Below are 15,844 nucleotides of genomic sequence, written 5' to 3' on the forward strand. Positions count from 1 at the left end.
TTGCAATGTCATTAAAAAAACAGAAATGAATATCTACCGTGTCTTCATTGTCATCACTGTCAACATTGTCGTTGATATTAATCCGGAATCGTTACCATCGTCATATCCCCATCTAGCACCCTGAGAACGATTGTTTAAGGGCGCTTTACAGATTTAAGTTATTGTTCTTATTATCGGCAAGCCGATTTTAGTTACAAGGATGGTTGAAAAGAAAATATCAATTTCATGAACCCCCCCTCCCCTTTTAAACTTTGATCTGTGATGAGCAAAGTTAATATCAGTCATGAAGATCAGAGATCAGAGTTTATTGACTACAGCAGGAAGCACCCAGTGCGCCGTTTGGCTCCATTTCTCATGGGCATCCTGCGACATTTCAGACGTCACAGATTTTAGTGACAATCGTGGTGTGTATATAGGTCACGAGAAGACCAGCGAGTGTCGGTATGTGCAAGCGGGAACATTGAAATCGGATTCCAGCAGACTCGGGCTCACGTTTCTCTTCCAATTATTTACTACAACTACGTCCAATAAGGGACTCGAGTTCCGGGATTAAACGGAGTTTCTCAAGGTGTGGTGATAATTGAATTCCCAAGTCCAACGCGAAAGCAATTCCCAAGTGAGGAAGCAGCTACATAAAGGCCTTGTTTTTCCTATAGAGCACCAGCTACACCACAAAACACGCAACTAATATATCCGTGAGTCTGCTGGCAATGTTACGAAGGGTGTCAATTCAGGGATGAAGCAGGAAGTGGAGGAAAAGGAATAACCAGGATAACCTGAAGTGCACGTAATGGCGACCAGGCGCCATTGCACAATGCTATCAGAGGTAAAAAATGTACATGTTAGCATTTATTGTTCTCTTATATATCTAATACCTATGCTGGGTATATCTATACTGTATATACATATTTAGTATACCCATGAAAAAAAAATGCCGAGCCACCGCATGCCCAAGCAGGTTACATTTGATAGATGGGGCAAAACGGGGCAGCATGAGCTGGAGAAGAGATGATGGACTGATGTGGTACAGGAGGATGTGGAGCTGAGTGGACTTGCCGATGAACGGTACCAGCGGTGTCAAGATCGGCCTCTGTGAAGGAGGAGTCTCGTGAAGGATGCTATTGGGCAATTGGAAGCAGTGACATTCCAACAACAGCTGAGGGTAGAGGAGCAACGTTCACAACGACTAGCAGAGCACTGGGTGGCTAAAACGCAGCAATTTTGCACAGCAAGGAGCACAGGTGGCGTATCTGCATGGTCATCTCGGTCAAATAACCCAAAACACCTGGCTCTGTCTTGTAACCTGAGGGAAGGGTGGATGGACGGAGAGAGGTGACAATCTACGTCTGTATGTTGAACTTCAATCCATTGTACATAGCCAACTGTGGCAATCGGAGGAGGGGGTGAAGGACAACAAAATAAACACAAACAGAAATCGAAAGACATCTGAGGTGAAGAGTTGAGTGGAGAGGTGGATAGAGAAGCAGATGGTGAGGTCAATAATCAAGTGGTGAATGTGCCAGAGTTATTCTGTGCGAGTCTGGGGGATAGGGGCGATAATCCCTCAACCGATGAATGCCAATCGGACAATCGTTCTTTTTCAGATAGTGGCTTCTTTAATACCTTGTTACACCGTACGACCGTCTATACCCTCAAGTACAAGTTATACTGTTAAAGGTGTGAATAGATGACTGATACTCGTCGAGATGAGGAGCCAATTTTGGAGGCGATAGGGGTACCGAAGAACCAGGGATGATGAAGAGAAAATCGCACGCTTGATTATTAAATACAGAGACCAATTATGATTTAGTACCTAAAATGGAAGTCTACGCTACTGACAGTGGATGAAGCTCATGGTCTGATAGATTCCCAGTCAACCCCACACTTGCGTCTACCCACTGCGGCCAAACTACACCCTACTTGTCCACCTTAATAGAGGGATTTGCAAAAATCACAAATGCAGAATGGAGCAGCACTGGAACACCAACAATATTCCAGATTTCCCTCCAGCCTCTTGGTGTGTGGGACATTGCAAGAACGTTTATTGAAGACCTGGGGGTGTTCAAGTGGAAATTCCACATTCCTATGGCAGGGGTCTGTCTTTCTACAGAAGAAACACTGTTGACTTCTCTCAGGGTGGCACAACCGTCAGGAGTGTTCTCTGACACGACCTTTGGCCGGAGGAATAATGCCGTAAGCATAAATGGAGAATAGAATGAACCAGCTCAGATTTGCTGACGATTTGTTAATTTATGCCTACCAATGAAAACTAACGTTGCGCAATGATTGAAGAACTTAACAAAGAGAGTTACCCAGTTGGCCTCGAGATACATTTCACTAAAAGACAAGTTACGTAAACAAGTTTGTTTAACATAATCATATGATTTGAGGGATGAAATGGGAAAACACAACAGAATATATATGACTATACTCACCAATGTACTCCGATCCTCTACCAATGTACACCTATCCCTATGTAGTCCTCTACCAGTTTCAGTTTCATTTATTTGGTATAGCCCTGTGAGCCATTCGGCTCTTGAATCGGGTGCAACCGCAACAAACAAAAAACATTAAAAAACAAAACATCTAAACCAAGCACAGAGCGGCAGCAGCCGGCACCTCGAGCCACCGCGCGTTCCTCGTGACTCCTGAGCAGAGAGCACGGCTGCGATTCCACGAGAAGAGCCCGGACCACGCTCACGAGGAATTGACGTGCAAAAACCCAGGACATGTGCTCCATTTAGAAAGTGTTTTTTCGTGAACGGTTTGGTAACACTGGCGCGCAAGCAGTTTAGAAGAGACCTAAACTAATGTACTCCTCTACCAATGTAGACCTATCCCTATGTATACCTATCCCTATGTAGACCTATATCTATGTGTAAAAGGGAAATTTGTGAATATGTGTGACTCTTCGAAATGTTTAGCATACTTCCCAACATGCAACAAAACTTGAAATTTGGCATGTGGGTAGCTTCCAGACTGTACACAATTTAAAAAAGTATAAAAAGAGACTTTTGTATTTTTGGGGGGGGGCGCACAGTAATGGATATATTTTTCACGGCAATTGAGCGATAACGTCACATCTCTGATGTCACCCGCATGCGGCAGCGTTACGCAGTGTACCTGCTGACGTCACGCATCCCCCCCCAACCCTCCGTGTTGCCCGTGTGTTAATCCAAGACAAGAATCCAAGTCCCGGGCGAAGCCGGGTAGTAAAGCGAGTATTACATACTAGGTTGTGTGCACAACCACAACCTGCAGCGCCCCCGAACAACCACAGCGTGCGGCGGCCAACAACAGACCGGTCAAGTAATTCCTAACGATCCACTCGCACAGCGTGCGGTGGGCCTTCATCCAGCAGTGGATTTGAGCACCAAACAAACTCGATTACTAATGTAAAGAACAGAGTACGGCTCTCCCTCAGGGCAGCATTGAACAGAGCACGGCTCTGCCTCTCTCTGACTCACCCGTCTCCTCTGAGCTGCATGCGATTGTGTGCGAGTGAATATGAGTGAGCTGTGTGTATGAGTGAGCCGTGTGTGAGTGGATCGACCGTCAGCTTTCCGTGGCTGCGTCTCCGGCGCTTTGGCCATGATGTTGCTGCTTCTGGAAGTGGGCAGCTTGCGGTCACGTGACGCACTTCAACCAATCCGAGGGCGTACATGTTTGGGAGGGGCGCACCTCTGGTTGGCTGCTAGCTCGCGGTCACGTGACGTACCTCAACCAATCCGGGGGCGTTAATCACAGTCACAGAAGGACAGATTTGGGCGGTTATATATGTGTATATGTAGACCTATACCTATGTAGACCTATGGCTATCTAGAACTATACCTATGTAATAAATCACAGCGACGACGATCTCTGACTTGTCTTCTTTATTTATTTGTTTAATGGCTGGATAGCTCCATGTTCCATTTCCCGAAATCACTGTACGTTCTTCGTTGCGCGGCGTAAGTTGGTGTTGTCCCGTGCACGGCTCGCCCACGCTCCCCGCTCCGGCGCACCACTGGCTGACGGCGCGCAAGGAGACAACTCCCGGACCGCCACGTGGCTGCTGGCATTCCGGAGGCGCGAGACGTGGTCCCGCTTCAAGACTTCCCAGACTGACCTCAAGCCCCTTCCTGCTTCCCCTTATAACCCCCTGACGCGGAGCCCAGTCCAGCCTCTAGCAACGCCCCTTCTCAAACCTTCCCGATGGTTCTCTGCGAGCACCCCTCAGCTCCGCCCTTGATCTTTGGCCCAGATGATCCCACTCAATCCTGATTGGCTAATGACTGATGCGGCGGAGCCTATTCCGGGTACCTCACCAACCTAATTGCTGTACTGTCATCCTCTGGCTAAAAGAAAACTGTTTATGTTTGGGGTGATAAACTGGAAAACACAGCGGAATAGTTTACAGGGACATTCATAGCTGTGCACACTTAGTGGAATGATTGAAAATGGACCGGGACCAACATGATCAAACAAAGATTTGTATGACAGTAGGAAGAAGTGGTGTTTGGAAAACAGAATTTGATAAGAGCAACGTATTGATATGCTCCAAGAATAAAGATTGAAATCGGTGCTCATTGCCCGCTCTGACATATGGATCGGAAAACATAGAGACTAACAAACTAATTAGGATCCGAACTGGATAGTGTGCGAAGAAGCATGGACAGGAGCGTATTTGGAACTAGACTGAGCGACAAGAAGAGGAATACATGGCGGAGAGAACGTGGGCAAGTTAGAGACATCCTAATGTAAACTATTAAGAAAAATAAGTATGGCCTGGGCAGTACAGATCATGGCTAGATGGGATTGTGTCCAATCGACGAGACTAACAGCTGAAGGAAGGAACTTGCGTAAAAGAACTGCAGAGATGGAGCGATGAAAATATGCTTGTGTGCAGTAGCCAGCTCACGTGTACCTTTGATCGGACTAATTACACTCCCTGCCGCGTGTGCAAGACTTGGGACTTCCACTCAGTGACACGACGCATCGGTGACCTTCGCTCCTGCACACACCACCTCTCACACCGGCGATAACGAATCTGCTAATTGCTCGAAACTGCCAAAGCGCGTATATAAACCACAGGAGCTCTGATAGACATCCAGCTACAGCGACCGGTCAAGCCTGCCAAGCGCTCCGAGCCTCACAGACAAAACGACGACAAGCGCGAAGAAAACCATGAAGTCCTCCGTCGCTCTGCTGCTGTGCGGCTTGGTGCTGGCCTCCACGGCCACCGCCAACATCCTCTTCAACGACCCACCGCCCAAGACCTACCTGGAGCAGATCCGCGAGCGATTTGTGGGCTCCGACGATGGCCTGGTGTCGCCGCTGGCTGAGGCCGCCCAAGAATACGCCCGCCTCTTCGTCGAAGAGTTCCAGACCAAGGCCGTGCCAGCCGGAGAGAGGGCCCGGGAGCTCGCCGCCCAGCTCAGCAAGGAGATGCAGGAGCAGGCGGTGCCGCTGCTCAAGAGCACGCAGGAGATCGTGGAGGAGTACGGCCGCTGGCTGACCAAGATGACGCACGAGCAGCTCGCCATCATCGCCCAGGAGGCCCAGCCGGCGCTCGAGCAGGCCCGGGACTTCGCCGACACCAAGGGCCAGGAGGCGGCGGCGTACGCGCAGTCCATCATGGAGAAGATGGCGCCCACGGTGGAGAAGGCCAAGGTGCTCGCCGAGGAGTACGCCCGCTCGCTGGCCCAGCGCGCCCAGGAGCAGATCGCCGAGCTGATGGCCTTGGAGAATCCCGAGGAGGCGCTGCAGAGGGCTCGCGAGATGGCCGAGGCCAAGCTGAGCGAGGCGCGCGACTTCACGCAGCGTCTGGCCGAGAAGGCGGCACCCGAGATGGAGAGGGCTCGCGAGTTCGCCGTGGCCAAGGCCCAGGAGGCGCGGGCGTTCGCCAGCGAGCTCATGGAGCGCGCCGTGGCGGCCGCGCAGGGGGAGGAGGCCAGCAGGGTGCGCGACGAGGTGATGAAGGTCGCGGCCGGGATCAGCCAGGAGACCTCGCGTCTGCTCAAGCAGCTGGGAGAGATGGAGCAGAGCCTGGTGGCATAAGTTCGACTCTGGCTGAAGAAGGCAACGGTGCTGCTGTTGCTTATGGTGGTGGTTGTTGACACTGTGTGAAACACATTTTCCATGCATTGAGAGAATTGTATTTACCTTGAAAATAACACCTCGTTTTAACACACACGTCGGATCTTTTACCACTCATTGGGGTCGGTGCCTCTCACGAAGTCGCGATAAATCGTGTGAGAAGAATAACAACAGTGTGTTTATAACATTGCTAACATCACCACCACCGCCATCATCCCCAGCATCGTCGTCGTTGTGACCATTGCTGTCGTCATCGCAATTGTTGATAATTATTTGAGAATCATGAAAACGGTGCAGATAAAAAATGAAACGCGTTGATCAACGTGATGTATCATCATAATCACCATTATCATCATCATCATCATCCATTACGAATAGAAAGGTGCTAAATTGAACAGAACTAGCATATTGTAGCACGTGCTCAAAGCATTTGTTGAGACTGTTAATGTTGATGTTTTTAATGATATTGTTGTTCATGATAAAAGCCAATTAAAAAACTTACTGATGAAATCAATGAGTGAACCTGCTTGATGTGTGAGTCACTGGGAAGTATAATTGATTCTGCATAGATGCCCTCAATACACTATTGATTTCGTTTTATTCCAGGCAATAATCCTAGCCATATCATTTAGACCAAACCCTGAGCTAACCCTATTACTAGCCCTGGTTCAAACCCATGAGATCTAATCCTGGCCCTTAATACAGAATACAATTCATTGTATCCCTAACCCTCAATTTGACACTTACGGTTAGACGTGATCATAGCCCGAACCCAGACCCTTACCCTATATTCAGCTTACCCTGACCTTCACGCATTATACCTAATCCTGACCCTTAACCTGGTCCCAAACGTAACCCTAATCCTAGGGGATAGAGCAACAGGTTTGCTTTTGAATCTCCAGAATGTTAGTTTACTGGCAATGCCAAGTCATCCGTTAAACTCAAGTCTCGTCGTGAAATGTTATTTCTATTTTATTTGGTTGAAATTTAATTTAAAGAAACGGCATGTTAAATGAAAAACTACCTCGCCTTCTTCTGAGTTTCATCGTCAGAGTGGTTGTTTGTGTTTGTGTCCGATCGTTACGATCGACCTCCCCGCGTCGTGAGATAGAAATTCATTACAGGAAAACATCAAACAAAATATCTATCCAAAGCTATGATCTCTGGAATAATTCTTCCACTGTAAATAAGCAAAGTTATATCAGCACTCGAAGTGAACCTTCTGCAATGCTCATGTCATCCTGATTTTACGTTTGTGTTACATTTTAGTTTTATGCACACGAAAGTATTTGGTAGGAAACAATCTTTGAAAACATAAAAAGGAACAATATAGAACAGACAGCGCATACAAAGGTTGAGACATCACTATGCACTAGTGTCCATATATGCATTCCTGTAAAATTATACTCATCCTGAGAAATTTCAACATTCGTGTTGATTATAATGAAATGCCTACTGCAGTCAACTTAACTTTGTTAAATGAGTCTGGGCTTTGCACAGATCGTCAACGTGCCCATTCAAAGCAGTCAGCACACCCGTGATCTTATTGCAACCCTTCGTCATCTACATAGAATGCATATCAAGTACAGAGTTCGCATTTTTAGACAAGTAAATAGTATCAGCCCAATTGACATTTCCTATAAGCACATCCCCAGTGAAGAGCAAAGTAATCTCATATCACTCTTTGGTTCTTTCGGTAAAGTCACGTAGAAAGAAAATAAATTACATAATAGAATACGACGTTTCGATTGCAGCACAAGCAACTGTCATCAGGTAGAACTAAATTTGAGACAGAGACAAAATACAGACACGGAGACACAGACAAACACACAAGCAGAGAGAGACAACACAGAGACACACAGAGAGACACACAACATAGACACACAGAGAGACAGAAGCAGAGAGAGACACAGAGACACACAGATAGAGACAACACAGAGACACAGAGAGAGACACACACATAGACACACAGACAGACACACAAGCAGAGAGAGACACACACAGAGACACAGAGAGAGACACACAGACACACAGAGAGAGACACACATAGACACACAGACAAACACACAAGCAGAGAGAGAGATACAACACAGAGACACACATAAACAGACACACAACATAGACACACATAGACCCAATGCCTCTGTGTGGAGGCCTTAAATAGAGAGAGAGGGGCAGAGAGAGAGAGGTGGGTCTGCTGGAGCAGCTGCTGGAGAAGAGAAATTAGCATGTCAATAAAAGACCCCACAAGACTGGTACATTTTAGACAGAGTTGTGTGGAAATCCGCCATTATTCAGCTGATCATTACTACACATCTCGCATCCACTATAGGAAAGGCATTATATCCACTATAGGAGGGGCAGTATATCCTGAGGATGTGGTTGGGGTGGTAGACCTCTAAAACTCCACTCTGGTTGGGATTTTGGATGAGGTTTCCCCCATCATCACACGCCCAGAACGCTAGCCTACGAAAATGCAGCTGGCACACTGCTGAAGTTAGTGTAATAAAGGTCGTGGAAGCGACTTCTGGAATCCGGTCTTTATTTGTCTTTCTTTTACAACCCTCCTTCATGCTGCTGACAGGCAGCGTGAGAGGGATAGAGAGAGAGAGAGACACGCGCAGCCACGTGGCAGCCTGGATCCTGCTCCCGCGTGGCCTCACCCTCCGTTCGTTCCAGATCTGACCACGTGTTGTTCGTCTCCACCCCTTTTAATACCCGGGTCACGTGGTACCTTTCCACCAATCCTGGTTAACCTCTATGGAATCTTCTAGACTCCTTCGTACACTCCCGGGACCACGCCCCTGACTCGTCCCCCCATTGGCTGTGGCTAAAGCCAGCAGAACCAATCCTCTACTTACAGATGTCACCTTCCCATTACGTCAGGGCCACGCCCCTAGACTTCCCCCATTGGCTATGGGCCAGGACCGGTAGAGCCAATCATCGTAACGAGTTGTGATCCGTCAGCGACCCGGATATATCCTCACATTACATTAGGATGGCCAAAACACATGGTGGTTAATTTGAAAGGGTGTGGAGACGCTCAGGAAGTGTTGGGGCTACATTAATTTGGCTGAAACATAAAAGGTGCCTTGGCTGTCAGATAACATTCTACAAGAATGGATCACTATTCTCACATGATCAATTCCCGTAGTAATAGGCTATAGTCCACAATGAAGATTTTTTTGGGGTTAGATCGCGTAAATATAAACGTGTCGATTAGTCATAAAGCCTACGTGATAACCCACGGATCGCAGCCTCACGAGAATCAGAATCAGAATGTTTATATATACTGGAGGAATCCGATGGGCTACAAATCTCTGTTTCACAGATGTCCAGTTGGGGCGGGTAAGAACGTTACAGAAATAAACAATACAAAAACACGATAGGAGTGCAAAGCACAAATAAGGTAAAGATATTACCCAAACCACATACAAATACAACTAAGCTATCCCCATCCTACCCGGCAAAGCCCACTGAGGCATTCACTTATTTTTCAGAAGCCAACAAAGTGGCTCATCATTTGGACATTTATAGCACCAAAATAAGCTAAATAGCCTTAATGCATGTGCGTAAATGTGAAGAGAAAAACCGGAGCACCCGGAAAAAAATGCCATGCAATCACGGGGAGAACGTGCAAACTCCAAATATACAGGCGTCAGGGTCGGGTTTGAATCCCCGACCTCCTGCATACCAGGCTGGGAAGATAACGTCTCACCATCGTGGTGCCCCTTTAATAATATTAGTTAAAATAGCATAATCAATTCCCAAGCTTCGGAAAGGCAATAAAACAACAGCAAAAACAGTCCCAATAAAAGTTGTACGTTAAAATTTCACTCTCTAAACATTGTTAAGGATTAAATGTCAGAGATGGTAACGGTGCGGTGAGACGTTTATACAGCAGTGGATTTTACAAAGAGCTGTACATTGTGCAGTCCCTCCAGTTTTTTGGTGATTGTTGCGGGCAAAAATCGTTGATTATGCGGCACGTTTTATTAAAAAATGCGATGGAATATGCGGGATATTTATGCAATTTTATGCGATTAAATTGCGGGAACTTGCAAAAATTGCGGGAACTTGCAAAAATTGCGGGAACTTGCAAAAACTGTGGTTTGATGAAAAAGAGAAAAAAAAGTGATTCCCCCAACACCCTATTCACTAGGCTACTACTTTAATGTAAAGAGTCATTTCTTATTACTTCCTATGATAAGCAAGCATACGACATCACAGAAAGTGCTGGGAATATTTAAGTTCTCATCTTGTTTTATTTCAGACCTTAACAAACAGATGTCTCAAACTTACAAAACATTGAGTCGAACAAGTTCTGTAGCTTTACAAAATGAATATGCTACAACTTCTGTAAAAATGAATAAATAAAATATTAAAAAATAAAATGTGTGCTTCCTGTTTTACAGAGGTAGCTATGCAAAATAATTTGCCCCCACTGTCATGTAACACACTGGGGAACTGCTTTGCGCGGTCTTTTGCGCTTATGTTTGTTGGCAAATGAGAAAGATTTGCGGGCTTCATCATGGTTTCATTGGCATCGCGGGGTTTGCAGCTTTTCAATGATGTCGTGTATTGAGTGACGTCACTTCATAACGTTCCCATGGCAACAGGGGAAATGGCTGCGCTTGTGTGAAGTAAACGCAACATTTTTCAACTTTCTGCTCAGATATATGTGACTTTTTGCAACGAAAATGCGGGTATTATGAAATCATGCAAGCCCGCATATTTTGCGCGCGGAAATCTGCAATTTATGCGGCGAAAGTGCGGCGTATTTGAAAAAACGCGCTCCCCGCATAAATATGCGGACTTTGGCTGATTTTGCGTGAAATCTTGCGATCGCATAATCGCGTTTTTCTGGAGGGACTGATTGTGACTAATTTAAGCTCACAACTTGACTATATTTTGTGCCAAATCTCTGCTTTCGAGCCCTTCCAAAAGATCATGCGAAATGACATCAGACACTCGGCGACGATAATGAATAACGTAGACGTATGTTGAAAACAGCCGGTGGCTCAGAGGGCAGGGCGCTGAGTTGACACGGCTGATGTCTGGGTTTGATTGCATGTCACAGCCACCTGTGCTTAAACTGGTTTCCAAGTTTAATGAGTTGATGGTCTCAGCCTAGCCACCAACGACTGCACGAAAGAAAAAAATCCATCATAAAAACATTTGGTTCCGCACTAAGTTTGCTGAAATTAAAGCTCTGAGAAAAAAAGTCTTCAGTTTGAATGTCACACAGCGAACATTACTCCCTGTGGCAGAGTGGGTGGGAAGATGCTGACCTCTAGTGTCGTAAAAAGGAGTTATTTCTCAGAAGCACTTCTGTTACATCTACTTCTGCGGATCGCTCTTTAATATGGAGTGATGCAATGTCCCACAATACTTCTACTTCGATTTTTCATCTCAGGACACGACGCCGATAGTACATTCAGATTAAAAGTGTGGAAAAAGACAAAAAATGAAATAAAGTAAAGAAAAAAAACCGATGTATGAACAGCGATGCGATTTTTTTTCTTGGCTAATCATTAAGTCACTTACATGTCAAAGTGTCTGTTTTATGAAGTGAAGAAAACGCTTTGCAAAGCTCATCTCTGTTGCCAACCCTGCGCTGGGTGGTGGAAATTCCCCATTCCTCTGGCAGGGTCTATTGTGGTATAGAACAAACACCATTGACTTCTCCCAAAGGTGGTATGATTCTCACTGAGTCTCAAGACTGTTGTTTCAGGCGGGTTTTTCAACATTGGGAAGTTGGGCCTTTGGCCACCGAAATTCTAGCATCTGCTGGGAGGGCTTCTCAGCGATTTACGCCTCGCCCGTCGCCCCCGCTGATGCCCTCTTCTTCCCCCCCCCACCCACCCCTATGTGTGCAGATACTGCTGACTCTACAGTAGATACTACTGACTCTATAGTAGATACTACTGACTCTACAGTAGATACTACCTCTACAGTAGATACTACTGACTATAGTAGATACTACTGACTCTATAGTAGATACTACTGTCTCTATAGTAGATACTGACTCTACAGTAGATACTACGGACTCAATAGCAGATACTACTGACACTATAGTAGATACTACGGACTCAATAGCAGATACTACTGACTCTACAGTAGATACTACGGACTCAATAGCAGATACTGACTATAGTCGATACTACTGACTCTACAGTAGATACTACAGACTCTATAGTAGATACTACTGACTCTATAGTAGATATTACTGACTCTATAGTAGATACTACTGACTCTATAGTAGATACTACTGACTCTATAGTAGATATTACTGACTCTATAGTAGATACTACAGACTCTATAGTAGATACTACTGACTCTATAGTAGATACTACTGACTCTATAGTAGATACCACTGACTCTATAGTAGGCACTGACTCTATAGTAGATACTACTGACTCTATAGTAGATACTACTGACTCTACAGTAGATACCACTGACTCTATAGTAGATACCACTGACTCTATAGTAGATACTACTGACTCTACAGTAGATACCACTGACTCTATAGTAGATACCACTGACTCTATAGTAGATACTACTGACTCTATAGTAGATACCACTGACTCTATAGTAGATACTACTGACTCTATAGTAGATACTACTGACTCTATAGTAGATACCACTGACTCTATAGTAGGCACTGACTCTATAGTAGATACTACTGACTCTATAGTAGATACCACTGACTCTATAGTAGATACTGACTCTATAGTAGATACTACCTCTACAGTAGATACTACTGACTCTATAGTAGATACCACTGACTCTATAGTAGATACTGACTCTATAGTAGATGCTACTGACTCTACAGTAGATACTACGGACTCAATAGCAGATACTACTGACTCTATTGTAGGTAGGTCGACAATTTTTGGAAATTTGTTGGATCAACTTTTTAACCCCGCATCTGTGGTGGGGAGGCTCCACTTTTTTAAATGTATAAATGTTTTATTCAGGCCTTCTGAAAGACTATCATCGTTTAGTTGACAGACAATCGGACAAACGGAACGTCGGGCTTTTATAATATCTATTAGAATCAGAATGTTCATTTAGACTGCAGCAGGAATCCGATGAGCTATGAAGCTGTTTTACACAGATGTCCTGTATGGGCAGGTCAGCAAGTTACAGCTGGGAGTTTGAAGGCTCCTGGAGAAAATCCAGTGAGCATACAAGGGGGGTGATGATGAAAAAGAAATTGTTACTGAGAGATGTCGACAACCTACTTGCTGTACTGTCTTCTTCTGGCCGTATAAGAAAATATTTTAAAATAATTGTTTGAGGCGTCACAACTGGAAAACACAGCAGAATAAGCATATTCATACTTATGCCCGTGTATATTTTTTGGGCTTGAAGTTTTCGTGACTGCAAGGATCCATACGCTTTGGTTCTTTCGGCAAAGTCACGTGGGTGAAAATAAAAATAATAAAAGAAAAGAAAAATGAAATTTAGTTGTTTTCATTTTTATTTTATTCTATTATATTATTATTTTCACCTACGTGACTTTGCCGAAAGAACCAAAGAGTATATGTTGGGCAATTATTGAAAAGAGCACGGGATCAAGATAGTTAAATTTACAAACGAAGGTAGGAGGGGAGGTCACAGCGCCGCTGTAAAAGTGCATTTCGTTATGAAAAACAACTTAGCAATGCGTGTGAATGTTTTCAATGAGTGGAAGAAAGTCTGGCAAGTGTGCAATGGCACATGGAGAGGTGCATGGCTTGGAAATTACATTGACAGAGAGAGAAAGTGGAACGCATGGATCAGAGAATCAATACAAATTAAAGGAAACATATTGACCATTGAGGAAATTAAGTGGGTTTGGGTAGGACATATAAAGGTAGGATTTATAAATAAAGTGCGCTTGGGTAGGACATATGAAGGCTAAAATGGATGATGGCCGATGGATGAGATTGGTGATAGAATGGCAGCCCAAAAATAAGAACGAGCCTTAGAGGATGTCCAGCATGATAATTGGTTTTTTACCCTTTTATCTGGCAACAAAACCGACACCTTTTTTTTACAAGGAGTCATGTTTGCATTAACCACAATACCTGCATTCGGAATGCAAACAAAAAACATAACTATGATAACGTATGCACTGTCCTTGAAATTGATTGGTCCACACCCGAGACAGCTTTCTTTAGAGCCTAGTCTCACATGGTGTTGAACCAGATGACGCCAAAAAGGCGCATTCCGACTGCAGGTATTGTGTTTAATTCTTACTGGCAAATGAGGTTCCAATGGTGATGTCCAGCATGTCTGCTGGAGTGAGATGGATTGTAGCATTGCAGCACGAGGACTGATTGCATGGCGATGGTGATGATGCGTGTATGTTGGTTTGACTGTGTTTGTGCATCTGTGTGTGTGTCCGCTCTATAGGTGCTCGCTAACATCACTTGCCCCAACAGTCTGTTAAGGCTATAGGGGGGATCTTTGTCTTTGTCCCTTACGTATTTACTTGGGGAGTGGTGGTAGTGGTTAGCGCGCTGCGTGTCGAATCCAACAACCTGAGAAAAATTCCCTCTCACGACCGATAACAGTGGCGAATTTTGAACCGATCTTGTGCCTCCCCTAGGTCAACTCAGCCTAAAAATATAGTACCTGGTGCAGTGTGTAAAGATCGGCAATGGGGAGTCAGTGCCTGTTAAAGGCTATACTTGCACACGCACAGACACACACACACGTGCGCGCATGCACGCGTGTGTGTCTGTGTTTGTCTATGTCAAAATGTTTGTCTGTTTGCTATTTTGTGTGTTTGTCTGGGACAAAATGAAAGGCAGCGAGATTATGCATCTGCCCGTGCCAAAGTCCTTTATTTAACCATGCTAGGGCCCAATGAGATTATCTCGTTTGCAATGGAGGGAACGGTGTGTCCTTGATTACATAAGAACTTGTCAACATTTTATCTCTAACGTTTTTTTACATGCCGTCTTTGGTCTATCCGCTTTTGGATGGAGGCCTCTCCCCCTTCACATGGCGCGTCAATCATCGTTGGGGAAGAGGGGGTTGTTTGATCAGACTTCACCACGCTGGTCGCTGCGGGTGAAGCTGCTGACAGATGAATGGTTCACCGTGGCCTGCAGTTCAGCATCGCCCATCGCACCGAATGTATGTGTTACCTATGAATCAATGAAACCTGCAGTGGCAGGAGTCGAACTGGTCGTTTCGTACACACCAGCCAGGTGGTGATTGCATGCACATACCTCCAGATACGCAAAATAAAATGCCTGCATCCCAAGTGTTTGTTCTGGTCCTTCCCTAGGTTGACTCAACCATAAATGAGAACCTGGGTGTGGTAATTTTAGATCACCTCTGGTGCTGGTCACCCGCCCGGCCCCTCGTGTGCTTTGCCCGGCTTTATCGGTGCTTGCTAACAGCACCTGCTCCAAAAGTCCATTAATGTTACACCGGGTTCTTTGTCTAACTCATTGGAGCTGTACGAACTCGGCGACCCGAGTTCGTTTCCCGCTTGCGGCCAACATCAGCGTGACGATTATCTGAACTGGTCCCGGGCATCACCTAGGTCGACTCAGCTTCAAATGAGTACCTGGTGCAGTGAGTAAACATCGCCACTCGGGAGACAAAGGCGGCCGGGCGTGGTGCTGGCCACCCACCCCCTCGTGCTCAGTGTAGGCCATCATAGGTGCTCACAAACAGCACTTTCCCCAAAAGGGCTGTCAAGGATATACGGGGGATCGATGTCTTGCGTGTGTGTATGCCTTTGTCTTTTGTTGCGCATGTA

Source organism: Lampetra fluviatilis, chromosome 59 (assembly GCF_964198595.1).
Source record: "Lampetra fluviatilis chromosome 59, kcLamFluv1.1, whole genome shotgun sequence".
NCBI lineage: Eukaryota > Metazoa > Chordata > Hyperoartia > Petromyzontiformes > Petromyzontidae > Lampetra > Lampetra fluviatilis.